Source organism: Muntiacus reevesi, chromosome X, assembly GCF_963930625.1.
Source record: "Muntiacus reevesi chromosome X, mMunRee1.1, whole genome shotgun sequence".
In the NCBI taxonomy this organism is placed as follows: Eukaryota; Metazoa; Chordata; class Mammalia; order Artiodactyla; family Cervidae; genus Muntiacus; species Muntiacus reevesi.
The window spans coordinates 65,454,858-65,480,924 of record NC_089271.1 but is presented as its reverse complement, the minus strand read 5'-3'; the positions used below and the strand labels follow the sequence as shown (position 1 = coordinate 65,480,924).

Here is a 26,067-nt window from a genome sequence, read left to right as displayed (position 1 = left end):
GGACTCGCAGGCATTCTGTTCCAATGTGGTTCATTGGTCCAATAGAGCTTTCAGTGACTGTGAGCCCACAGTGAGTAGTCAAAGATTTTGAAGTCATGGAAGTGGATTCCCCAGTCTCACTTAGAGAACTGGAGATTTGGCTGCTTCCCTATTCTTCCTTTCCCTAAGGTTGTCCTCCAATTATTCTGGCCTCTGGACAGAGGGAAAATGGCAGTCATCAGGTTATTGCCCACTTGATCACACTGTCCACTAGCTGTTTGGGGACACTGTAGAAACCCCCCTCTCAACCCCAACTGCTGTTTCACAACTAAACTCACTTCATCTACAATTTTTTAAAGTTGTTTTGGTACCCACATTCCTATTTAATTGAATTTGTGTGTATGTGTGCATATTTTGGGGTGTCCTAATTATTTGCAGAGTTAGAAGGCCAAAGGTATCACATTGCCCATAATGGAGAGTGAAATTCCTATGTTTATTCAACTAACAACCAAGATAGCACCAGTTCTCCTAACTTTGATTCCCTCATTGGAATAAAATCCAGCACAAAAGAGAAGCCTGTTCTGTGTCAGAGTTAGTCTGAGGGAACACATTGTCCTGGGGATCTTTGCCGAAAGTGATATTAAGGCCCTGTCATCTAGTACAGCCCAGTCTGTGACAACAGCCTAGTCCATAGCCACTGACTCCACATCCCAGGCTCCTTTGATGAGAGAAAGATTTCTAAGCTCATGAGTCATAAACTCATAAGGTTGTGCTCACAGCAGTGCTTATCAGCTCTCTCAGGTATCCTACAGCCTTCAGCCCTTCCCTGACCCTATAGTTTTAAGGCACCTCCCTCTGGTCTCTCAATGGCTACCAACTTCAAAGTCTTCACTTCCTAACCAAATCTTCCTCCCTCCTTGAACCTTTAAGGCCTTTAAAATCCTTCCTTTCCTGGCCTTTCTCTAGCCTTTCTTACTACACCGCAGACTTGATTAACACATGCTCCCACCCTTGTTTCCTCCTGTCCCTCTCAGATCCTGGACCAAATTCTCATACCCCCTTTCCTTTCACCTTGCCATTTTCCCCTCATCCAGACACTAAATCCTGGTAGAGCAGAGACAAAACAATAGAAACAGAAACTAAACAAGGCTCTGCAGCCACTTGCTCACACCTACATATGTGCAGATATGTTTATGCCCTCATGCTTTCCTGCACATGTACCCAGACACATATCTCCAGAGAGTGCTGACATCATGCTATTGAGGAAATGGAAATTCAAAGGGAAGAGAATTAGGAAAGATAAGAAACCCAAAAGAAGAATACATTAAAAAAAATACTCATTTAAAAAATGAGATAAAAGATTAGTTTGAGAATTGGTTAAAAAATAATAACAGAAAATTTTAGAGGATATACAAGTTACATGGAAGTCAAGATTTTTTTTAAATATCCTAACAGGTTAAAGCAATATTCTGGTTGCAATACCATGAAATTAACATATAGATCAGGAATTGGGTCTTCAAAAGCAACTGGACACAAGCAAGATGGGAAGACATGGCTTCACAGGATTTTGTCTGCAACAGTTAGGGATTTTAGTCAGTATGAGTCACCATGGCAAAGTAGCCTCCAGAGATGTTAATGCAGTATTGATCTTACTTTAAAAGATCTTGAGACAAATAGGAACATATGTTTCAGGAGGTCAGGATGGGGAGAGGATTGGAGCCCAGGCTCCAAGAGGTCTGGTTGGAGGAAGATCTGGGTTTTTGGAGAAGAGAAGACTCAGGGGGATGTTGTCCCATATCTCTGAGAGGCTGTCACAGAGCAGAGGGTATAAACAGAGTCTATGTGGTCACAGGGCACAGAGCTAGGACCCATGGGTAAATATTATTAAAAGGCAGATTAAGCAGATTTTCATTCAAGATAAAGAATTTTATAATGATTACAGCTATCCAAAGTGGAACAGACTGCCCAGAAAGGAATGAGGTCTCTATTGCTGGAGACCTACAAATAGAGACAAGATAGTCAGTTGGCTGTCATATTGTAGATGGAGTCCTGCATTTGGAGGAGGGTGATTGTACTAGGTTATCGTTAAGGCTCCACCCAATCCTAAGATTCTAGGATGCTGTACATTAATTATGTGAAAATACAAAAACAATAAAAGGAAGATGAGAATGCAGGGGTTGGTTGATGAGTCATAGTTGGGGGGGTTGTGGAGGAGGTAATACTGTGTAATACTGTGTATAGGAAAGAACTGATGAGGAGAAGAAAAGAAACTTAAGTGGCTAAGAGTGGGTGGGGAGGAGCCAGGGAGAGCAGACAGCAAGTAGAATGGCTATAAATCTATAGGAATTTAGGAATCTTCAGATTTTTCCATTTAACCATACCTTTCATATTGACAAAGTCTTGTGTTCTAGCCATGCAAATGAGCAGAGCACATAAATCTGGAACCAAAAAGAAATGCAGTTAAACCTACAAGAAATGAGGCTAGAAAGAAGTCCAAATGTTGTTTAAAATGGCCAGGCTAACCTGCTATACTGAGACCATGCCCCTCCAGCCTGGTGACATGCTGCCATCAGATAGTGCGTTGCCATGACAATGGTCAGTGTGGAAAGGCTGCTGAATTTTCTGCATTCTGAAAGATTTTCCTGAACCTGCATAAAAGACTATCATCTGTTCTTCAATATAAAACCTCAATGAGGCTGGCTATTTCTTCCAGAACCTCTCCCTCTCCCCCTCCACACCTCCCCACATTAAAAACAAAGGTGGTGGGGCAAAGCCAAAGATTATTTGGGGAAGTGGATGGCAATGAGGGAGTGGATGGACTACATTCCACTCTATGGGAAGGAGTTTCACCAGCATATCTGGTTGAATTTATTTAGCCTTTGAGCTTGGGTTTTCTCTCTTTCTTACCATATCCCTTAGAAGCACAAAAGATGGGATTTTTTAACCTATTGGAGAGCAAACCTGAGGAGGTTCATCTTATAGTGATAAATTCCATATGCTACAGGAAGACTGGCAAATTTGACCCTCACTTTATCCTGTCTTTACTGCCTATTAGACTTTCTGAGAGAGGAAAAAAAGACAAAAATAAAACCATGGAGAGTCTATTCAAGCTGTTAGGTTTATACAGAGAAAAACTATGTGTTGTTCCCACAAATTATTCTTCTCATGTCAATGAATCTTGAAGATTTGTGTGATTGTTCACAAGGAAGTATAGGTTAGAAAGTGGATCATTTAATCTAGATCATGACCACTACTGTAAAATCACCCTTGAACCATCTTCATGTGCTCAAACTTGTTTGCCTTTCCTCTCTGGTTGACGTACTCCAGAGGAGTTAGCTCACAGAGAACCTTCCAGAGTTGGAACACTGCTGATGTGATCAATCCCCAGAGGCAGCTAGCTCCTTGAGCCTGCCTAGCTCTGCATGGGGAAACAGGGGTAGAGGTTTTCTAATCCCTGGTCCTGATGACATTTGAGTCAAGTAAAAGTCCCTAGGGGGCCAAAAGCTTCATGTTGCCATCAGGCCGGACCTGGTGGAGGAGGGGCAGGAGAGAGTGAGTTGTGCATATGTGAGAATGTGTTGGAGTTGTAACTGGAGGTTTCTACACTTGCTCTGAGTTCCCAGACTCTACCCTACATTCGCCAGAGATAGAAAAGGAAACAAATGGGACCAGGAAGTAAGGAGGAGGCGAGAAGGAGATAGGAGGACATAAGAGGGAAGAGCAGGTCTTGTGCACATCTGCCCTTTCTGACCCTTAATGAAGGAGATTTAGTATGGCAGCCTCTATGGTGCAGGGTTGGGGAGATGGACCAGCAAACTGATGTGGCTGTTGGGAGAGACACCACAGGAGAAATAATAATAGCTAATATTTATCTTACAGATGAGGAAACTGAGGCTCAGAGAGTATAAATTACTAGGCCAAGGTCACCTTTATTCATTCAGCAAGTAATTACTAAGCACCTACTCTGTGCCACACACTGTGTTAATAGGTAGTGGAGCAAACATTTGAACCCAGGGCTGTCTGAATTGAGGCTTTGGAGTCAGGTTTGCCATTTCCAGTGTCCTTCCTCTCTTTACAGTGTTGCCCTATCAAACCTACTCGTCATCTACTTTTTCCAGTCACCCCTGGTAAACCCCTTCCACCTTGTACTACATACTTGGCTCCTTCTGTGTGGTTGATCCAAAGCACCTGAAATCTGATTTCTCTCTGGAAATGGGAGGAAATCATCCATAAGCAGCATTTGAAATTCTTGTCCCTGATGTAGGCTTTTTAGCCATGCCCCCCCACCTTACTATACTATAACTGAGCCTTCCAGCTCTATTTTGTGCCGAGTAGAGAAGTAAAAGAGAAGGACAGGTTGAAGAAGCCAGTCCACCCGACTCTTACTGTCTGAATTGTGCTGTGATCACCAGTCCCCGCCTATTTACAGTTCCACAGCCCCAAGCCAAGACCCTTTGCACATCTACAGGTAATATTCTCAGGAGAACCACTGTGCTTAGTGTAAGTAGCACCTCCTCTGGCAGCTTCATGTCTGGGATTGACATTCTTCTAGGGACTAGCAATTGGGGCATCAGGTCTGGGCATGTCCAGGACCTGCTGGGGTCCCCAACTTGAAGCAGTGCTCCTGCCTGGTGGGACTCCACACCATGAAAACTCAGCTTATCTCCACACCTTCTCTTGCTCCCTGAGAAGTCATGAGGATAAATTGAAAGGCAGGGCCAGACCCAAGACAGACTGACCATTTGCTTCAGGGCTTCTTGGAAGGAATTTGGAGCAGGATTTTGGAGCTTACTATGAGCCAATTTGCATGACTTCAGGTGAGGATCTCTGTGATGTCCATCCCTTATCTCCCCTTGCCATCCTCTGTCCTTTTTCTTTATCCCGCTCCAGCTCACTATGGTCTCTTCTAGGAGCCTCGCTTGCTTCACTAAATGGTGTAAGAATTGGAAACCTTGGTTATTGTTGTTGTTATTGTCATTGTTAAACAGAAAAAGTTGTCAATATGTCATACTGAAAATTTTAGAAATTCTAAAATGAAAATGAAGGCTATTCCCCAAAGTTCCAGTAATTTCAACAGCAACTTTTAACAAACCATAAAAACCCTTGACAGGTTACTTTGAAGACTTGAAATACCTACCTAAATCCAGGAGGTGGGAACTCCAATTATTGAAAGCCTACTGTGCATCACCATGCTGTATTCTTTACATATGTGATCTCATTTTTTCTCACTATTACCTTATAAGGTAGGAAACTGGTGCCTGCAGAGGTAATATAATATGCCCACGGTCACATAACAAGTAAGTGATGACATCAGGATTTGAAGCTAGGCCTGGTGCCTCTCCTCTCCTTGGCACTATTGCTCAGTCAAGTCTACTCATCATCCCATGTCTGCTCTTTCCAATCACCCCTTCCCACCTTGCAATGTCTCCCAAAGTGAGGTTCTGAACCAGGTTGATTTTAAGAAGTATCAATGTGTCTCTACATTAAAGCCCAAATAAATCAATCAGTGAATATTTTTTGGAACTCCCCATGTGCTTAGTGTCATGAGACATATAAGAAAAGGTTTTTTTGTTTGTTTGTTTGTTTTTTCTTTTTTTTTTTTTTCTTTTTTCCTTCTACCTCTTTGAGACATATAAGAAAAGTTTAAGACTTGAATCCTGCCTCTGAAAAACAGCTGAGAAGTTGAGAGGAGGAGCCAAAACTAACCCCCTTAAACAGGTCAGGACATAATAAGGAGTACTTTCATAAGGTTGGGATGTTTTGAATAGATAGAAGAGGGAAGTGCTCATAAGCAGGGGAAACTTGGATAGGTGGGGGCCAGGGAGAGATGGCAGGTTTCCTTGAATTTCATACTAAATTGTACATATCAATACAGTAAAGTAAGAGCCATTCTAGGTTCTGAAACTAAGACATGACATGATGCATTGATATTTGGATGAATCATGGTGGTATTTCAAGGGTGAGCCCTCAAAGACCTGGACCAGAACACTGGTGGTAGGATACTCCCTATCCTATTCCTCCTGAATGACTGAGAGCTGTTAGGAAGAGAGTATCAATAGCATTTGGAGGTATATCATTTATAGGGGATCAAAGAGAAAGGAAGCAGTAAAGATGACTCTGAGGTTTCCAGCCTTGATACCAACTGAGATGGGGAGCCACTGGGAGTAGGGGATAGTTTTACAGAAACATATACTTGATATGTTCTTTTTCAATACATTAAATTTGAGATATGATACAATGTCAGTATAACTTCATGGAATAATTTGTTAAGTGTTGAGAACAGATATCCTTACCTTGTTCCAGAACTTAGAGGGAAAACAGTCACTCTTATACCAATAAGTATGATGTCAGCTCTAGGTTTTGTAGATTTCCCTTAAAAGTTGAGAGAGCACCCATCTATATTCCTAGTTTCATGAGAATTTATGTCATGAATGGATGTTGAATTTTATTTAATGCTTTTGCTGTATCAGTTGACACTAATAGTGGCATATATGTAATTTTTCTTTTTAGTCTTTTAGCATGGTAGGTTACATTGATTGATTATCAAATATTGAACTAGCTTGGTATATCTGGGATAAATCCCCCTTGTTCATGGTGTAATATATATAGTATATTATATATTAGATTAGGTTAAATCTGATTATATATATATATAGATTAGATTAGATTAGATAAGTTATATATTGTGTATGTGCTAAGTCGCTTCAGTCATGTCTGACTCTGCGACCCTATGGACTGTGGGGTCACAGTCCATAGGAGCCCTCCAGGCTCCTCTGTCCATGGGATTCTCTAGGCAAGAATACTGGAGTGGGTTACCATGCCCTCCTCCAGGGGATCTTCCCTGCCCACGTATTGAACCCACATCTTTTACATCTCCTGCATTAACAGGTGGGTTCATTATCAATAGTTCCACCTGGGAAGCTCATATTATATGTTGTGATTAATTGTGTTAGTCACTAAGTCATGTCCAACTCTGTGACACTATGGACTGTAGCCTGCAAGTCTCCTCTGTCCATAGAATTCCTCAGGCAAGAATACTGGAGTGAGTAGCCATTCCCTTCTCCAGGAGATCTTACCAACCCAGAGATCAAACCTGCGTCTGCCACATTGCAGGCAGATCCTTTACCATCTGAGCCACTAGGGAAGACCACATAGGACTAGTATTGCCCTGATACTGAAAGCAAATGATGGCATCACAAAAACAAAAACTACAGACTAATATCCCTCATGAATATAAAGGTAAAGCCTTTAATAAAATGCTAACAAATAGAATTCTTAGTTTTTAATTCTTAGAAATAAATACTGGAGTGAGTTGTCATTTGTTTCCCCAAGGGACCCTCCTGACACAGGGATCAAACCCACATCTCCTGCATTATACAGGCAGATTCTTTACCACTGAACCACCACTAGGGAAGGGCTTCCCTCATAGCTCAGTCGGTAAAGAATCTGCCTGTAATGCAGGAGACCTGGGTTTGATTCCTGGGCCAGGAAGATCCTCTGGAGAAGGAGGAGAAAACACCCACCCCAGTATTTTTGCCTGGAAAATACCTTGGACAGAGGAGCCTGGCAGGCTACAGTCCATGGGATTGCAAAAGTCAACACGACTTAGTGACTAAACCACCACCATCAGGGAAGCCCCTATATCTTACATATATCAGCAAATATATATGTATATATATATGACATGTGTATATTATATAATGTATATACAATGTATATGTATATTATATAAAATATATATAATATAAGTATATTTCAGTACAGTTCAGTCTCTCAGTCATGTGCGACTCTTTGTGACCCCACAGACTGCAGTATGCCAGGCTTCCCTGTCCATCACCAACTCCCGGAGCTTACTCAAACTCATGTCCATAGAGTCGGTGATGCCATCCAACCATTTCATCCTCTGTCATCCCCTTCTCTTCCTGCCTTCAGTCTTTCCTGGCATCAGGGTCTTTTCCAATGAGTCAGTTCTTCCCATCAGGTGGCAAAAGTATTGGAGTTTCAGTTTCAGCATCAGTCCTTCCAGTGAATATTCAAGATTGATTTCCTTTAGGATGGACTGGTTGGATCTCCTTGCCATCGAAGGGACTCTCAAGAGTCTTGTCCAACACCACAGTTCAAAACCATCAATTCTTTGGCACTCAGTTTTCTTTATAGTCCAACTTTCACATCCATACATGACTACTGGAAAAACCATAGCTTTGACTAGACGAACCTTTGTTGACAAGTAATGAATGTCTCTGCTTTTTAATATGCTGTCTAGGTTTGTCATAACTTTTCTTCCAAGGAGTAAGCATCTTTAAATTTCATGGCTACAGTCACCATCTGCAATGAAATTGGAGCCCAAAAAATAGTCTGTCACTCTTTCCATTGTTTCCCCATCTATTTGCCATGAAGTATTGAGACCGGATGTCATGATCTTAGTTTTTTGAATGCTGAGTTTTAAGCCACCTTTTTCAATCCCTTCTTTCAATTTCATCAAGAGGCTCTTTAGTTCTTCACTTTCTGCTATAAGGGGGGTGTCATCTGCATATCTGAGGTTATTGAGATTTCTCCCAGCAATCTTGATTCCAGCTTGTGCTTCCTCCAGCTCAGCGTTTCTCATGATGTACTCTGCATATAAGTTAAATAAGCAGGCTGACAATATACAGCCTTGATGTACTCCTTTCCTGATTTGGAACAAGTCTGTTGTTCCATGTCCAGTTTTAACTATTGCATCTTGACATGCATACAGATTTCTCAGGAGGCAAGTCAGGTGGTCTGGTATCCCCATCTCTTGAAGAATTTTCCACAGTTTGTTTTGATCCACACAGTCAAAGGCTTTGGTGTAGTCAATAAACCAGAAGTATCTCTTTTTATGGAAACTATTGTGCTTTTTCGACGATCCAACAGATGGAAATTTGATCTCTGGTTCCTCTGCCTTTTCTAAATCCAGCTTGAACATCTGGAAGTTCATGGTTCACATACTGTTGAAGCCTGTCTTGGAGAATTTTGAGGATTACTTTGCTAGCATGTGAGATGAGTGCAATTGTGCAGTAATTTGAGCATTCTTTAGCATTGCCTTTCTTTGGGATTGGAATGAAAACTGAACTTTTCCAGTCCTGTGGCCACGGCTGAGTTTTCCAAATTTGCTGGCATATTGAGTGCAGCACTTTCACAGCATCATCTTTTAGCATTTGAAATAGCTCAACTGGAATTCCATCACCTCCACTAACTTGTTTGTAGTGACGCTTCCTAAGGCCCACTTGACTTCACATTCCAGGATGTCTGGCTCTAGGTGAGTGATCACACCATCGTAGTTATCTGGGTCATGAAGATCTTTTTTGTATAGTTCTTCTGTGTATTCTTACCACCTCTTCTTAATATCTTCTGCTTCTGTTAGGTCCATACTGTTTCTGTTCTTTATTGTGCCCATCTTTGCATGAAATGTTCCCTTGGTATCTCTAATTTTCTTGTAGAGACCTCTAGTCTTTCCCATTCTATTGTTTTCCTCTATTTCTTTGCATTGATCATGGAGGAGGGCTTTCTTATCTCTCCTTGCTATGCTTTGGTACTCTGCATTCAGATGGATATATCTTTCCTTTTCTTCTTTGTCTTTTGCATCTTTTCTTTTCTCAGCTATTTGTAAGGCCTACTCAGACAACCATTTTGCCTTTTCGCCTTTCTTTTTCTTGAGGATGGTCTTGATCACTGCCTCCTGAACAATGTCATGAACTTCAGTCCATAGTTCTTCAGGTACTCTATCAGATCTAATCCCTTGAATCTATTTGTCACTTCTACTGTATAAAAATAAGGGATTTGATTTAGGTCATACCTGAATGGTCTAATGGTTCCCTACTTTCCTCAATTTAAGTCTGAATTTTGCAATAAGGAGTTCGTGATCTGAGCCACAGTCAGCTCCCAGTCTTGTTTTTGTTGACTGTAGAGAGCTTCTCCATCTTTGGCTGCAAAGATTATAATCAATCTGACTTCGATATTGACCATTTGGTGATGTCCACATGTAGAGTCTTCTTTTGTGTTGTTGGAAGATGTTCACTCTTGCCATCTGCTGTTTGACCACTTCCAATTTGCCTTGATTCATGGATTTAACATTCCAGGTTCCTATGCAATATTGCTCTTTACAGCATCAGACTTTACTTCCATCACCAGTCCCATCCACAACTGGGTATGTTTCCGCTTTGGCTATATCTCTTCATTCTTTCTGGAGTTATTTCTCCACTGATCTCCAGTAGCACTGATCTCCAGGTTGGCACCTACCAACCTGGGGAGTTCATCTTTCAGTGTCGTATCTTTTTGCCTTTTCATACTGTTCATGGGGTTCTCAAGGCAAGAATACTGAAGTGCTTTGCCATTCCCTTCTCCAATGGGCCACATTTTGTCAGAACTCTCCACCATGACCCGTCCATCTTGGGTGGCCCTACATGGCATGGCTCACAGTTTCATTGAGTTAGACAAGGCTGTGGTCTATGTGTGATGCTGAAGCTGAAACTCTAATACTTTGGCCACCTCATGCAAAGAGTTGACTCGTTGGAAAAGACCCTGATGCTGGGAGGGATTGGGGGCAGGAGGAGAAGGGGACGACAGAGGATGAGATGGCTGGAGGGCATCACTGACTCGATGGGCATGAGTTTGAGTAAACTCCGGGAGTTTGTGATGGACAGGGAGGCCTGGCGTGCTGCGATTCATGGGGTCGCAAAGAGCCGGACACGACTGAGCGACTGAACTGAACTGAACTGAACTGTGGTCCATGTGATCAGATTGGTTAGTTTTCTGTGATTGTGGTTTTCATTCTGTCTTCCCTCTGATGGAGAAGGATAAGAGGCTCATGGAAGCTTCCTGATGGCAGAGACTGACTGAGGGGAAAACTGGGTCTTGTTCTGATGGGTGGGACCATGCCCAGTAAATCTTTAATCCAATTTTCTGTTGATGGGCTGTGTTCCCTCCCTGTTTTTTGACCAGAGGCCAAACTATGGTGGAAGTAATGAAGATAATGTGGACCTCCTTCAAAATGTCCCATTCATGCATTGCTGCACTCAGTGCCTCCAACCCTGCAGCAGGCCACTGCCGACCTACGCCTCTGCAGGAGACTTCTGAACACTCTTGTGCAAGTCTGGCTCGGTCTCTTGTGGGATCACTGCTCCTTTTTCCTGGGTCCTGGTGCACACAAGCTTTTGTTTGTGCCATTCAAGAGTCTGTTTCTGCACCCAGAGCCCCTGCCCCTGCAGCAGTCCGCTTCTGACCCACACCTCTGCAGGAGACACTCACACACAGTTCTGGCTCAGTCTCTGTGGGAACTCTGGGTCCTGGTGCGCACAACGTTTGATTGAGCCCTTTGAGTGTCTTTGGCGGGTATGGGGTTTGATTCTAAATGCGATTTCACCCCTCCTACTGTCTTGCTGGGGCTTCTCCTTTGCCCTTGGATGTGGGGTATCTTTTTTTGGTGGGATCTAACATTTTCTTGTTGATGCCTGTTCAGCAGCAGGTTGTAATTTTGGAGTTCTTGCAGGAGAAGATGAGCATATGTCCTTCTATTCCACCATCTTGGACTGCCATATGTAGTTTTTAGAATTAGCTAATATATGTAAAAATTGTTAATTCTAAGAATTAAAAACTAAGAATTCTATTTGCTAATATTTTCATGAAGACTTTACATCTATATCCATGAGGGATATTAGTCTGTAGTTTTATTTCTTGTAATACCATCATTTGCTCTCAGATCAGTACTAGTCCTATAAAAGTTGAGTTTGGAAATGTTGCCTCTTCTTGTATTTTCTGCAAGAGATGGTATAGAATTGGTGTTAATTGTCCTTTTTTAGTAGAAATCTCCATTGAAACCATCTGGGCCTAAAGATTTTTTTCAGGAGGTTTTTTTTTTTTAATTTCTACTTTAGTACCATTGTGGTCAGAAAACATGTTCTGTATAATTTCAGATATTTTCAATTTGTTGAAGTTTGTTTTATGACCCAGTATATAGTCTATCTTGGCATGTGTTCTGTGAATCCCTGAAAAGAATTTGTATTCTGCCATTGTTTGGTGGGTTACCCTATCAATGTCACTTACATCCTGTTGGTTAGTAGCACTGTTGAGTTCTTCTATATCCTTGCTCATTTTCTGTCTAGTTGTTCTATTATCAATTGCTAAGAGAGGGATGTTGAATTCTCAAACTCTAATTTTGGGTCCATCTATTTCTCCTTATAGCTGTATCAAGTTTTGCTTCAGGTACTCCAAAGCTCTGTTGTCTGGTGCATGCATATTTAGGATTGCTGTACCTTCTCAGCAAATTGACTCTTTAACTGTTATGTAATGTCCTTCTCTGTCCATGGTAATTTTTTTTGTACTGAGGTCTACTTTACCTAATATCAATATAGTCATTCCTGCTTTCTTTTGACTAATGTTTCATGGCATATATTATTTTATCCTTTTACTCTCAACCTACTTATATTTAAACTGGGTTTCTTAGAGACAGCATATAGATGGATTATTTTTGAGCCACTCTGCCAATCTTTATCTTATAATTGGTGTATTTAGATCATTTACATCTATGTAATTTTGATATTAAGAATTAAATCTGCCATTTTATTTTTAGTTTTCTCTTTGTTCCCTCTGTTCTTTATTTTCTGTTTTCCTTACCTGTTGGTGACTTATACCTTTGTTCAAATTCCACTTTGATTTATCTGTAGTGATATTTATTTATTTACTTGTGGTTGTGCTGGTTCTTTGTTGCTATGTATGGGCTCTTTCTAATTGCAGTGAGTGGGGGCTACTCTTCGTTGTGGTGCATGGGCTTATTGTGGTGGCTTCTTTTGTTGTGGAACATAGGCTCTAGGTGCACAGGCTTCAGTAGTTGTAGCACACAGCCTTAGTATTTGCAGCTCAAACAGGCTCTAGAGTTGTGGCACATGGTCTTGGTTGCCCCACAGCATGTGGGATCTTCCCAGAGCAGGGATTGAATCCATGTCCCCTGCAGTGGCAGACAGATTCTTATTCGCTGCACCACCAGGGAAGTCCCTCTTTGGTGATTTTGATTGTTTATCTTTGTATAGGCTTTTAAGTGGTTGCTCTAGGTATATATTATATATATGTAACTTGTTACAGTCTACTGGTGTTGACATTGTACCAGTTAGAGTGAAGTGTAGAAATCTTACTTACTTTTAAGTCCCTTGCCTCTTCCCCACTTGTAACCTTACTGTGTTATTATATAATCTAATAGATATTTCCTCTATTTATTCAGAATTACATCAGAGAATGTTATAATTTTTCCTTTAATCATCAAACATAATTTGAAAAACTCAAGAGGAGATAAAAATCTGATAGTTACCTATATTTTTATCCTTTCCATTGTTCTTTCTTCCTTCCTGGTGTTCCAAGCTATCCTCTATCACCATTTCCTTTCCCTGTCAAAAACTTCCTTTACCTAGTCATTTAGGGTGGGTCTAGTAACAACAACTGAAGTGACTTAGCAGCAGCAGCAGTAACAACAAATTCTCCTAGTTTTCTTTCTTCTGAGAATATTTTCATCTCCCCTTCATTCCTGAAGGATATTTTCACTGGATGTAAAATTCAAGGTTGACATTTATTTTCTTTCAGCACCCGAAAAATGCTATACCACCTTCTTCTGGCCTCCAAGGTTTTTGATGGGAAAACCACTGTCATTTGAACTATCTCTCCCTTATATGAAAGCATTTGTTTTTGTTTTTCTACTGTCCAGATTTTTCTTTTTCCTTAGTTTTCAGGGATTTGATTATGATAGATCTTGGTACAGATCTTTGAGTTATGCAGTTTGGAATTCAGTCAGCTTCTTTAATCTGTAAGGTTTTTGTTGTGGTTGTTCAGTCACTCAGTCATATCCAACTTTTTGACCCCATGGACTGCAGCACACCAGGCTTCCCTGTCCTTCATTATTTCCCAGAGTTTGCTCAGACTCATGTCCATTGAGTCGGTGATACCATCCAACCATCTCGTCCTCTGTCATCCCCTTCTGCTCCTGCCTTCAATCTTTCCCAGCATCAGGGTCTTTTCCAACAAGTCAGCTCTTCACACCAGGTAGCCAAAGTATTGGAGCTTCAGCTTCAGCATCAGTCCTTCCAATGAATATCAGGGTTAATTTCCTTTAGGATTAACTTGTTTTGATCTCCTTGCTGTCCAAGAGACTCTCAAGAGTCCTCCAGCAGCACAGTTTGAAGGCATCAATTCTTCAGCACTCAGTCTTCTTTATGGTCCAACTCTCACATCAATACATGACTACTGGAAAAACCACAGCTTTGACTATATGGACCTTTGTCGATAAAGTAATGTCTCTGCTTTTTAATATACTGTCTAGGTTTTTCATAGGTTTTCTTCCAAGGAACAATCGTCTTTTAATTTCAAGCCTGCAGTCACCATCTGCAGTGACTTTGGAGCCCAAGAAAATGAACTCTGTCACTATTTCCATTGTTTCTAAGGTTTTATCTTTTGCCAAATTTGGGAAATCTTCAGCCATTATTTCTTCAAATACTTTTTCAGTCCTACCTTCTTTCTCCTATTCCTATGGAACTTTGGTGACATGAATATTAGATCTTTTATCATAGTCCTATGTGGTCACTGAGGTTCTGCTCATTTTTGAATATTTTTTTTGTCTTTTGTTCAAATTAGGTAATTTTTATTCTATGTATTTCAGTTTACTGATTCTTCCTCTGCCCTGTCCATTCTGCTATTGAGTCCAACTGTTGAGTTTTTTATTTCACTATTTCTACTTCTCAGATCTAAAATCTCCATTTAGTTTTTCTATATTTCTTCTATTTCTTTGCTGAGACTATTTTTAATTTGTTTCAAACATGTTTATAATTGCCTGTTGAGGTATTTTTATGATGGCTGCTTTAAACTGCTTATTGGATATTCCCAACATTACTGTCATTCTATGTTGGTCTCTCTTGATTGCCTTTTTCTCATTCAAGTTGAGAGTTTTCTGTTGTTGGTATAAGTGATTTTCTATTATATCCTGAACATTTTAGATATTTGTATAAATCCTCAGTTTAGTCACTCAGTTGTGTCCAACTATTTGTGACCCCATGGACTGCAGCATACTGGGCTTCCCTGTCCATCACCAACTACTGGAGCTTACTCAAACTCATGTCCATCGAATTGGTGATGCCATCCAACCATCTCATCCTCTGTTGTCTCCTTCTCCTGCCTTCAATCTTTCCCAGCATCAGGGTGTTTTCCAATAAGTCAGTTCTTCACATCAGGTGGCCAAAATATTGGAGCTTCAGCTTCAGCTTCAGTCCTTCCAATGAATATTCAGGACTGATTTCCTTTAGGATTAACTGGTTTGATCACCAAGGAACTCTCAAGAGTCTTCTCCAACACCACAGTTCAAAAGCATCAATTCTTTGGTGTTCAGCTTTCTTTACAGTCAACTCTCACATCCATACATGACTACTGGAGAAACCATAGCTTTGACTATACAGACCTTTGTCAGCAATGTAATGTCTATGCTTTTTAATATACTGTCTAGGTTGGTCATAGCTTTTTTTCCAAGGAGCAAGAGCCTTAATTTTATGGCTGCATTCACCATCTCCAGTGATTTTGGAGCCCCAAAAAACAAAGTCTGTCACTGTTTCCATTGTTTCCCCATCTATTTGCCATGAAGTATTGAGACCGGATGCCTTGATCTTAGTTTTTTGAATGCTGAGTTTTAAGCCACCTTTTTCAATCCCCTGTTGCAATTTCATCAAGAGGCTCTTCAGTTCCTCTTCACTTTCTGCCATAAGGGTGGTGTCATATCTGAGGTTATTGATATTTCTCCCAGCAATCTTGATTCCAGCCTGTGCTTCATCCAGGTCAACATTTCGCATGATGTACTCTGCATATAAGTTAAATAAACAAGGTGACAATATACAGCCTTGATGTACTCCTTTCCCAATTAGGAACCAGCCCATTGTTCCATGTCTGCCTCTAACTGTTGCTTCTTGACCTGCATACAGATTTCTTAGGAGGCAGGTCAGGTGGTCTGGTATTCCCATCTCTTGAAGAGTTTTCCACAGTTTGTTGTGATCCACACAGTCAAAGGCTTTGGCGTAATCAATGGAGCAGAAGTAGATGTTTTTCTGGGACTCTCTTGCTTTTTCAATGATCCAACAGATGTTGGTAATTTGATCTCTGGCTCCTCTGCCTTTTCTAAATCCAGCTTGAACATCTGGAATTTCTCAGTTCATGTACTGTTGAAGCGTGACTTGGAGAATTTTGAGCATTACTTTGCTAGCATGTGAGATGAGTGCAATTGTGCGGTAGTTTGAACATTCTTTGGCATTGCCTTTCTTTGGGATTGGAATGAAAACAGACCTTTTCCAGTCCTGTGGCCACTGCTGTGTTTTCCAAATTTGCTGGCATACTGAGTACAGCACTTTAACAGCATCATCTTTTAGCATTTGAAATATGTCAGCTGGAATTCCGTCACCTCCACTAGCTTTTTTTGCAGTGATGCTTCCTAAGGCCCACTTGACTTTGCTTTCCGAGATGTCTGGCTCTAGGTGAGTGATCACATCATCGTGGTTATCTGGGTCATGAAGATCTTTTTTGTATAGTTCTTCTGTGTATTCTTGCCACCTCTTCTTCATATCTTCTGCTTCTGTTAGGTCCATACTGTTTCTGTTCTTTATTGTGCCCATCTTTGCATGAAATGTTCCCTTGGTATCTCTAATTTTCTTGAAGAGATCTCTATTTTCCTCTATGTGCATTGATCATTTAGGAAGCCTTTCTTATTTAAATCTTCAGTTTAACAGGCTTCCTTTGATACCATGGTGGCAAAGAAGGGAGTCTCCACCCCATTACCTCCAGATGGGGTAAAAATCTAGGTTTCCCACTCAGTTCTCATTGACAGCCTGGGGGAGGAGGGGTCTTCATTACTACTGGGCAGGACTGGAAATTCAGGCTCCCCCTACTCTACCTCAGGGTACCTCCCTGCCCAATAATGGCAGTGGCACCTTGTTACTACTCTTCATGTGGCCTCCAATAGGTGGGCCTCTTTGCCACTGAGCTTGGATAAAAGTCCTGGTTTGCCACTCTGCCTTCTCTGACACCATCCTCGTTGGGTGGAAAGAGAGAATAGTTACCACTCAGCTGACATTTTACTTTCACATTTCTTTCATTCAACAAATATGTAATTGGTAGTAATATATGCTAGGCATTATTCTATGTGATAGAGATGTAAAAAGGACAGGTGAAGGCCTTGCCCATCATGAAGCTTACTTCTTTCCAATGGGGAAGAAAGACAGTAAGCAAATAAATAAATATTTGGTAATTGGTTACTGGTAAATTCAGAAAGGGTGCTTTTTTAGGTAGGATGGTCAGTAAAGGCCTTCCTGAGGAAGTGACATTTGGGAATAGAGCTAAATGCAGTAAAGGGAGGAACTTTGCAAAAATTGGGATGAAGAACATTCTGGATGAACAGGAGAGCAAGAGCAAAGATTCTGAAACAGGAATGAATTTGGTTTATTTCATGTATGTATGTTTTAATGTGTATTCAAAAAATTATAACTACCACATCAAACACTTTGATTTCACAGACACCTTGCTTTGGATGAATTTAAGTGTTTTAAGAGTGTAAAAGAAAAGAGAGGTTTTGACATTAGTGATATATGAACATGGCAAAATTCTTGACAGTACTGAAATTTAGGAAACAAACCTAGCTCTGAAGTACATAGTGTTATTAGCCTTGTTTAACATAAAATAGAACTTAGGGAGGTTGATTAGCTTGTACAAGTTCACATAGTAAAGAAGTGAGGGAGCTGGGATTCCACATGAGAAACTGAAGATCATACCAAAAGTTTAGAAGAAGAAATATGAAATTTTCCTTCTGCCAGGTGGAGCTGCTGGTTGTTGCATACAACAAACCAAAAACTTTTGAAAAATAGTTGGAGACCTATAAGTTGTTTAATTAAGCTTTTTTTTTCTGTTTGTTCAAAGTTCATGCCTAAAGCAATTATATCACTTTAGTCCCCTCCAGTCTTTAGCTCTAAAATAATCAAGGGGCAAAAGGGGAGTTGAAGCTTATCAGAGAAAATAAGGTTAAACCACTCAGGGTTCTGGAATGCCTAACTGTTGACAATTCTCTGTATCTACCCGGAGGCCCTTTAACCAACTGAGATTCAGGTGCTGTCTTTAGCACAGCTGCCAAATCCAGCAGTGCTGAGGGGCAGTTTATGCCAGAGTAAGCAGGCTCAATCTCCCTGGCCTTGGTGCTGAGGGACAGCCTTTGCAATATTCTCACCACAAAGTTCCAGGGGAAGCTCTGCAGATATCCCATCCTGTGAACTGCTCTGCTGTACTTGGATAGGGACATCCTGAATCTACAGTCAGGCCACCAAAGAACTATCAGTGTTTGAGAAAGGGAAGCATCTTTTTAGGCTTCTGGTTTACTCACATCCTTCTGCCTCTTTGCAGCTCCAAGCATATTTTGGAGGGAGATTTCATAAAGATTTCTAAATTGAGTTAGAATTTCAAGTCTATTGTGACATGCAAATTAGTCCTGCTTGCCCATTGGCAGCAATGCAGCTGAAGTGCCTAGAGATGGGCCATAAAATGAAAACATCAAAGTGATTAAATGTGCCCGAAGAGTATAATTGAGTGCATGAATAAGAGAAAATAAAACAAATTGATTTTCTCCAGTGCCAGAAAAACAGAATAATTGAGAACAAAATAATAGACTTTGAAGTAATCAAAGTGAGGAATGCACCATAGTGACATAGAAACAGCCAGTTGTGGGAGAGATTTATTGTGTTTCTGTTATCATTTTTACAACTTTAATTTCATTAGCTAATAAATACAAATCAATTGAAAAATCAGTCAACCAGAAAGGAGGCAGTCCCCAGCCAAGATTTTTATTCACATCTCTAAAACAGGCCAAGGCAGTGATCCTTAATCTATTTTCGTAGGCGCACATATCCCCCTTGAGCTGGAAAACAAGTTATGAGAGGCCTCTCTGCTTTGGAGGCGAGGATGTTCTCCTCTTGCCTGTCACTTTCCACATATAGGTTTACAGATTCAACTTTCCAAAGGATCACTTTTATACCCCGCCAAGGTTTCCAACAGACAGAGTTGCCTGAGTATAGCATCTTGGTTTACCAAGATGACATTTTCATGGCACTAACCAGCACCTGTGGTCTTTCAGTGGGTCTTTCTAAATTCACATAGTGGTGATGGTGACGGTGATGGCAGCTACAGCAGCCACAGCAACTTCCACCCTCACAATACTGTTAAGCATCTGTGGGTTTGTCATGTCCACCCCACCCCCCGCCAGGCCCCACCACCACCATCACACACACACAGGCACACATGCACACACAGTGACACTGAAATTTAATCTAAAACCAAGAAGGCCAAGCAAGAGTATGCCACCCCTTTGGTGTCCAGCCTGGCAGCCATGATGCATGGAGGAGCAGGAGAGGGGAGTCAGGCGGGGAGACTTCTTATGCTAGTGATAGCAGTGGAGCACTGGAGACACCAAGCTATACTAAGACCAGGAACTTGAAGATCACAAAGCCAACATGATACCACTGCAGAACTATTTTATGGCTTCTCCAAGGAAAGAATCCCTTCATCCCACTTCTCAGCTATTCACAGGAAGGCTCAGTGACTCTTCACTGCAGGATCCACAACGATGACTGATATGTTGGTGTTTTTTCTTTTCACGGGCCCTTGAGCTACCCTGGCAGCTGTTGGCATTTCCAGATGTTCAAGACACACCCTACCTTCAGGCCTCCACAGTTAGAGGCCATGACTTTGGCTCCAGTAAAAGCTTTTTGGGACCATGGGGACTGTAAGCCAGGGTGCACAGAAAGAGTTGGCAGTGCTGGGACTGGCACTACTTGCTGGCTCCATCAGGATGGCATGGTTCATAGATTGTGCCTGCCAGGCAGTTTGTCCTGGAGAATTACTCTTCCAGGAAGCACCTAGAAACTGAAAGGAATCTCTCTGACCTTCTGGTGGCGTCCAAGGCCCAATCATGGTGTACCTTGTGGAGAACAGGGAATGTTAGCACTTTGTTCTTTTGTGCAACCCCAGTTCAGGCCTAAAACCCCAGCTTCCATTTCCCACTGCTGTTTGGGAAGAGCAAAATGGAGCAAATGGCTTTCACAACTCTAAATCATTATACAGATGTAAGGCTGTATTATTCTTCCTGCTGCTGCTATTCCCATTATCCTAGATTTCCCAGCCCAGAGTTTTTGTCTGAAAAAGAAATGTGGAGAAAGCTCATGGACCAAAGAACTTAGAGCTATGACTCCAAAGTGGCTGGGAGGCATCGCCCAGCCCAGCAGATAGACTGCTTGAGGCTGAGCTCCACAAGCTGCCTGGCTGGCAGGCATGCAGCCCACTCCTGTGATGTCACCTCTCCAGTTACTGGTGCCTATCCCTCCACATGGAGCCAGCAGATTTAGGCACAGGGGGGGAGAAAAAATGAATCATAGGCTATTTTAGAAATCGCTTCAATTCAGTTTGAGACTGCAATAGTCCCTTGCAAGTTAAGACCGGAGCACCCAAAACATCAGGGTACTATCCTTTAAGTGCTGATATCCTATAGATGCCAGAAGCCTGGTGAGATTAATTCACAGCCTCAGGTTCTATTTCAGGTCAGAGGCAAACAAGTGGTAACTGGTGGTTATACTAATTGTCATTGAAAGGCTTTCTGATGACAAGAGGGATCTACATTCCAAGACAAACAATATAGTTGACAATTAAGAGCTAAAAACTAAAATCACCCATCCATTTCAGCACATACCCAAGGCTTCCTAGAAATCCTTTGTTCTGCCACTGTTCCCAGGTAAAGAGTGAGACCCTCAAGCCTGGTGTAATGAGGTAGCTACTAGGGAACTTACTCTAGCCCTAGATCACACTAGATGGGACTCCTCCCCATCTTAAAATTGTTTGGAGACTCCACATCGCCTCTAGGATAAGACTATGGCCTGCCACACCCTTGATGATCTGACCTCCAACAATCTCTCCAGCCTCATTGCACGTGCACACACACACACACACACACACACACACACACACACACACACACACACCTGTCCCTGACCCTCATTCTGTGCTCTGGCCATAAAAACTTTGCAGGTGCTTTTATATATCCTGCTCTGTTCCTCCTGCCTGATACATTCTCTCTTCATTTGCCCTTCAAGATGACACCTCCTCCATGAAGATTTCCATGCCCTCTCTTCAAATGCCCTCAGCACTCTGTACAGACTGGTATTATATGGTCTTATTGCTATGGACTATGATGTGTTTGTCTCCATATATGCTTTCCTTGCTAGACTGAGAGCTCCTTAATGGCAAGAACTGTATCTTTCAGTGAATACTGTTTGATTGATTCCTGTGCGCTGTCAAAGTGGCTAACAATAGTGATGAACAAGATTAACACATCCCTCACAAGATGCGTTTGGTGTTCTAAGTGAAGAAAATAGAGTGATGTGGCAGAAAATGAGTGACTGGGGGTGGCAACTTAGACTAGGTAGTCATCAGGCCTCTCAGAGGTGATTTTTGGATTGAGACCTAAGTGATAAGAAGAGTCAGGAATGAGAATATCCAGGAACAGAGCATGCTAGGTGGAAGGAATAACATGTGCAAAGAAGGGAGAGCCCTAAGAGGGGAAAATGACTAGTGTGTTTCAATAACACAAAGAAGTCCCATGTGGCCAGAACAGAGAGTGCAAAGAGGGCAGAGGCAGACAAGAGACCAGGGACAGGGCCAGACCCTGCAGAGCTTGGTAGCTAAGTAGTTTGAATTTTATTCTAGGTGTGATTGGAAGCCTTAGAGGGCTTTAAGCATACAAGTAATGTGATCTGACCTAAGTTTTAACAAAATAATCATGCTGCTATATAGAGGAAGGGTTGTAGGTGGCAAGGATGGAAGCAAGAAGACCAATGTTGAGGCTATTAGAGTTGTCCATGCAAGGGGTGACAGTGGCTTGGAGTAAAGTTATCACAGTGAAGGTTGGAAGGAAGTGTGTGAATTTAGAAAATATTGTGGAGGTAGAATTGACAGGACTTCCTAATGGATTGAAAGGGAGGTTATAAATGAAAGAGCAAATAAGAATGACCCCAGTCAATGTCATGAAGAAAAAAAAGCAAAAGGGAACTGTTCTATATCTGTACTGTCCAATATGGTCACCACTGGCCACATGTGACCATTTGAATTTAAGTTATTAAAATTAAATTTAAAATTCAGTTCCTCATTTGCACTGGCCATGTTTCAAGTGCTCAATAGTGAAGTCACTCAGTCGTGTCCAACTCTTTGTGACTCCATGGACTGTAGCCCACCAGGCTTCTCCATCCATGGGGTTTTCCAGGCAAGAATACTGAAGTGGGTTGCCATTTCCTTCTCCAGGGGTTCTTCCCCACCCAAGGATCGAACCCAGGTCTCCTGCATTGAAGGCAGACGCTTTACCCTCTGAGCCACCAGGGAAGTCCCAAGTGCTCAATAGCCATGGGTAATTAGTGGCTATCATATTGGGCAGCATAGATATAGAACATTTCCATCATCCCAGAAAGTTCTATTGGACAGCACTGCTCTACATTAAAAAGACTAAAAATTATGAGAATAAAAAGACAAGCCACAGACTGGGAGAAATTCTTGCAAAACACATATCCAATAAGGACAGTTAGCCAAAACATACAAAGAATTCTTAAAACTCCACAATAAGAAAACAACCTAATCCAAAAAATGGGCCAAAGATCTTAATACACTCCTTACCAAAGAAGCTACACAGGTGGCAGTTAAGTACATTAAGGTATGCTCACTATCATGTCACTAAGGAATTACAAATTAAAACAATGAGTTCCACTACATACCTAATAGAATAACTAAAACCAAAACAATGACACCACCAAATGTTGACAAGGATGTAGAGCAACAGGAACTCATTCATTGCTGGTGGGAATGCAAGCTAGTACAGCCATTTTTACAAAACTAAAACATAGTTTTAAGATAGAGTCCCGCTCCTTGCCATTTATTCAAACAAGATGAAAACTCATGTCCACACAAAATTCTGCACATGAGTGTCTGTAGCAGCTTTATTCATAATTGCCAAAGCTTGGAAGCAACGAAGATGTCCTTCAGTAGGTGAATGGATAAACTATGGTACATTCAGACAATGGAATATTTTTCAGCTCTAAAAAGAAATGAGCTATTAAGTGACAAAATGTAGAATAATGTTAAATGTGTATCACTTAGTAAAGGAAGCCATTCTCAAAAGGCTACATACTGCATGATTTTAGCCATATGACACTCTTGAAAAGACAAAACTATAAAGACAGTAAAAGTATCAGTGGCTGCAATGGGGTTAAGGAAAGGAAGGGAGGGATGAATAGGTGGAGCATAAGAATTTTAGAGCAGTGAAACTATTCTGTGTGATACTGTGATGATGGATACATAATATTATACACTTTTCAAAACTCATAGGCCTGTACAACACCAAGAGTGAGCCCTAATGTAAACTATGGACTAAATAATAATGTATCAATATTCATTCATCAGCTATAAAAAATGTACATACTAATGCAAAATGTTAATAGGGGAAATTGCCTCCTGGGGGAGATGAGGAACAGAGGAATATGAGAGGTCTCCACACTTTCTGCTCAGTTTTTCTGTAAACCTAAAACTGCTCCAAAAATAAAGTTATTAATTAGCAGCAACAATGAAAAAGAGTAGAGTGCTCACAAGCACCTAGTACTAGCAAAGAATAGATACTCAATAAATGTTGATTGAATAAATGAATGAACAAATGAATCAGTCAGTCGATGAATCAATAGAACCCAAGCCTCCTGAGTCCCAGTTCAGTACACCTTCTTGTACATCAGAGTCAGGATGAGGATATAATGTATTGTCAAAACCAAGATACTTGAGAGTGAAATGGGGTGCTATGGGTATAAGAACTATCCCAGAGATCACAAACTAGGAGCCTGTGAGCCACATCTTGTCTCCAAAATTGTTTTGTTTAGCCTCACAGATTAATGTGCCACGTGATATTCTTTAAACATTTAAAGCAGTTGTCCACATTTCATACTATGAAAACTCTGTATAAAGATGTGAATGTCTGACTTCTCTTGGAAAGTGGAAAGATCTGACCCACATTCCTGCTCACTAGTGAATGGCTGGAACCAAGTAGCAGCTGCCCCCTTTGTGAGCAGGTACCCTCCTGTTTGCCACAAATTCCACCTTTCCCTGTTGTATCTCCTACTCTAGGCCAACTGTGAGTTTCCATTTCTCATCTTGCTGACACCATTTTGGTGTTGTTTTCTTTTGTAATAGAATTAAGAAAAAAGGAAATGATTTCTTACATTCATGCCATTCTGCAAAGTAGGGAAAAGAAATAGGATCCAGAGGGATCCATGTGTCTTACCCCCAGTCTGTTCTACTGACATCCAGTATATTCTTGGCCTCTATAGACATTTGAGTTTGCCCCTCTGATCTGTACTCTGTGTCTCTCCAGGCTGCAGACCATGCTGGCCTTTAGAATTTTCTCAGGCTGCCACCCACTGCTGGAAAAGCTAGATGTGAGGGGAAAACAATGGGCATTATTTAAGCTTACATTTTCATTGTTACCCAAACTCAATATTGCTCATCATCAACTTTTGGTGGAAACTATTTCTGTTGTTTTTCTTAATTGCCTCCAAATGTAACTAGAGAGTGAGACAGAGCAATAGAGACACAACACCCACCTTTCCTTTCTGTGAACACGTGTCATTGGTACACTCGGACATGGGATTTTGTTCAACTGTGCACTCACTCATTCATCAAGCTCTGGATGTTCTTATAGATGGAAGCACTCTCGCTTCAGCAGGTCTCCTCAGCAGAGTTCAACAACACATTGCAAAGGCTCACATGGAAATGGGAAAGTATGGATGGGACACATGTAAGCTAAGGTGTTAGATTTCATTCATAGGTGCTCAGGAGCTGCTGAAGTTATTATGAAGCAGAGGAGGCATGTGATCACAGCTAGAATTGTGTGGGGGACAGCTCCAGAAGTGGGAGCACCAGTTAAAAGTCTTGTGCAGTAACCTGAGTGACGAGAGCTCTGACTGAGGTGGAGAGAGGGGAACAGAAAAGAGAGAACAGATTTGGAAGACATCTTGAGGTTAGATCTGGCAACTCATAAGATGTGGAGAGTAAAAGATGAAGAATCAAAGAGTATCCAGAGATTATGAACTTAAGGGTTGAAAACACCCAAGTCATGATCCAAAAAATTAACTTTTGCTTTGCAAAAGTTTGAAGAATGAAAAATCAGAATTCCCTGGCAGTCCAGTGGTTTAGGACTCTACACTGTCTCTGCCAAGGGCCTGGGTTTAATCCCTGGTCAGAGAACTAAGATCCCACAAGCCACATGACTTGACCAAAAAAGAAGAATGCGAAGACAAATTATATACTGAGATAAAATGCTTGCAAATCATATATCCAACAACAGATTTATATCTAGAATATATAAAGAATTCTCCAAACTCAACAGTAAAAAAAATTAAATTAATAAGACATGAAGAGGATATACAGACAGCAAATAAGTGCATGAAATGATATTCAATATTATTGGCCATTAGGAAAATGCAAATTGAGACCACAATGAGAGATCCCTACCTATCAGAATGGTCAAAATAAAAACTAGTGACACCACCAAATGTTAACAAGAATGCTGAGAAACTAGATCCTTCATACAGTGTTGGTGGGGATACAAAATAGTATGGCCACTCTAAAAAACAGTTTGACAGTTCCTTATAAAATTAAACATGTTATTACCATAGGGCCCCACAGTTGCATTCTTGGGCATTTATTCTAGAGAAATGAAAAGTGTGTTTACACAAAAACATGTTCGTGAATGTTCATAGCAGCTTTATGTATGTGTGTGTGTGTGCGTGTGTGTGTATAAAATACACATAAATATATGTAACTGGGAATAGCCCAGATATCCTTCAATGAGTAAGTAGTTAAACAAACTGTGCTATGTACATACCATGGAACACTACTCAGCAAATAAAAAGGAACCAGCTTAATGCACATAACAGCCTTAATGGATCTTAAAGGGCATTGTGCTGAGTGAGGGAAAAAAAATCTCAAAATGTTATA

At 41.1% G+C, this 26,067-nt stretch overlaps 2 protein-coding genes across 4 annotated transcripts in view; one reads left to right on the top strand and one right to left on the bottom strand.

Moving 5' to 3' along the window:
* The window catches only part of PIN4 (peptidylprolyl cis/trans isomerase, NIMA-interacting 4), a 1,195,450-nt gene that overhangs the window by 1,026,217 nt on the left and 143,166 nt on the right, over window positions 1-26,067 (bottom strand). The window lies entirely within an intron of this gene.
* The window catches only part of HDAC8 (histone deacetylase 8), a 250,811-nt gene that overhangs the window by 222,292 nt on the left and 2,452 nt on the right, over window positions 1-26,067 (top strand). The gene's annotated exons all lie outside the window — the stretch shown is intronic.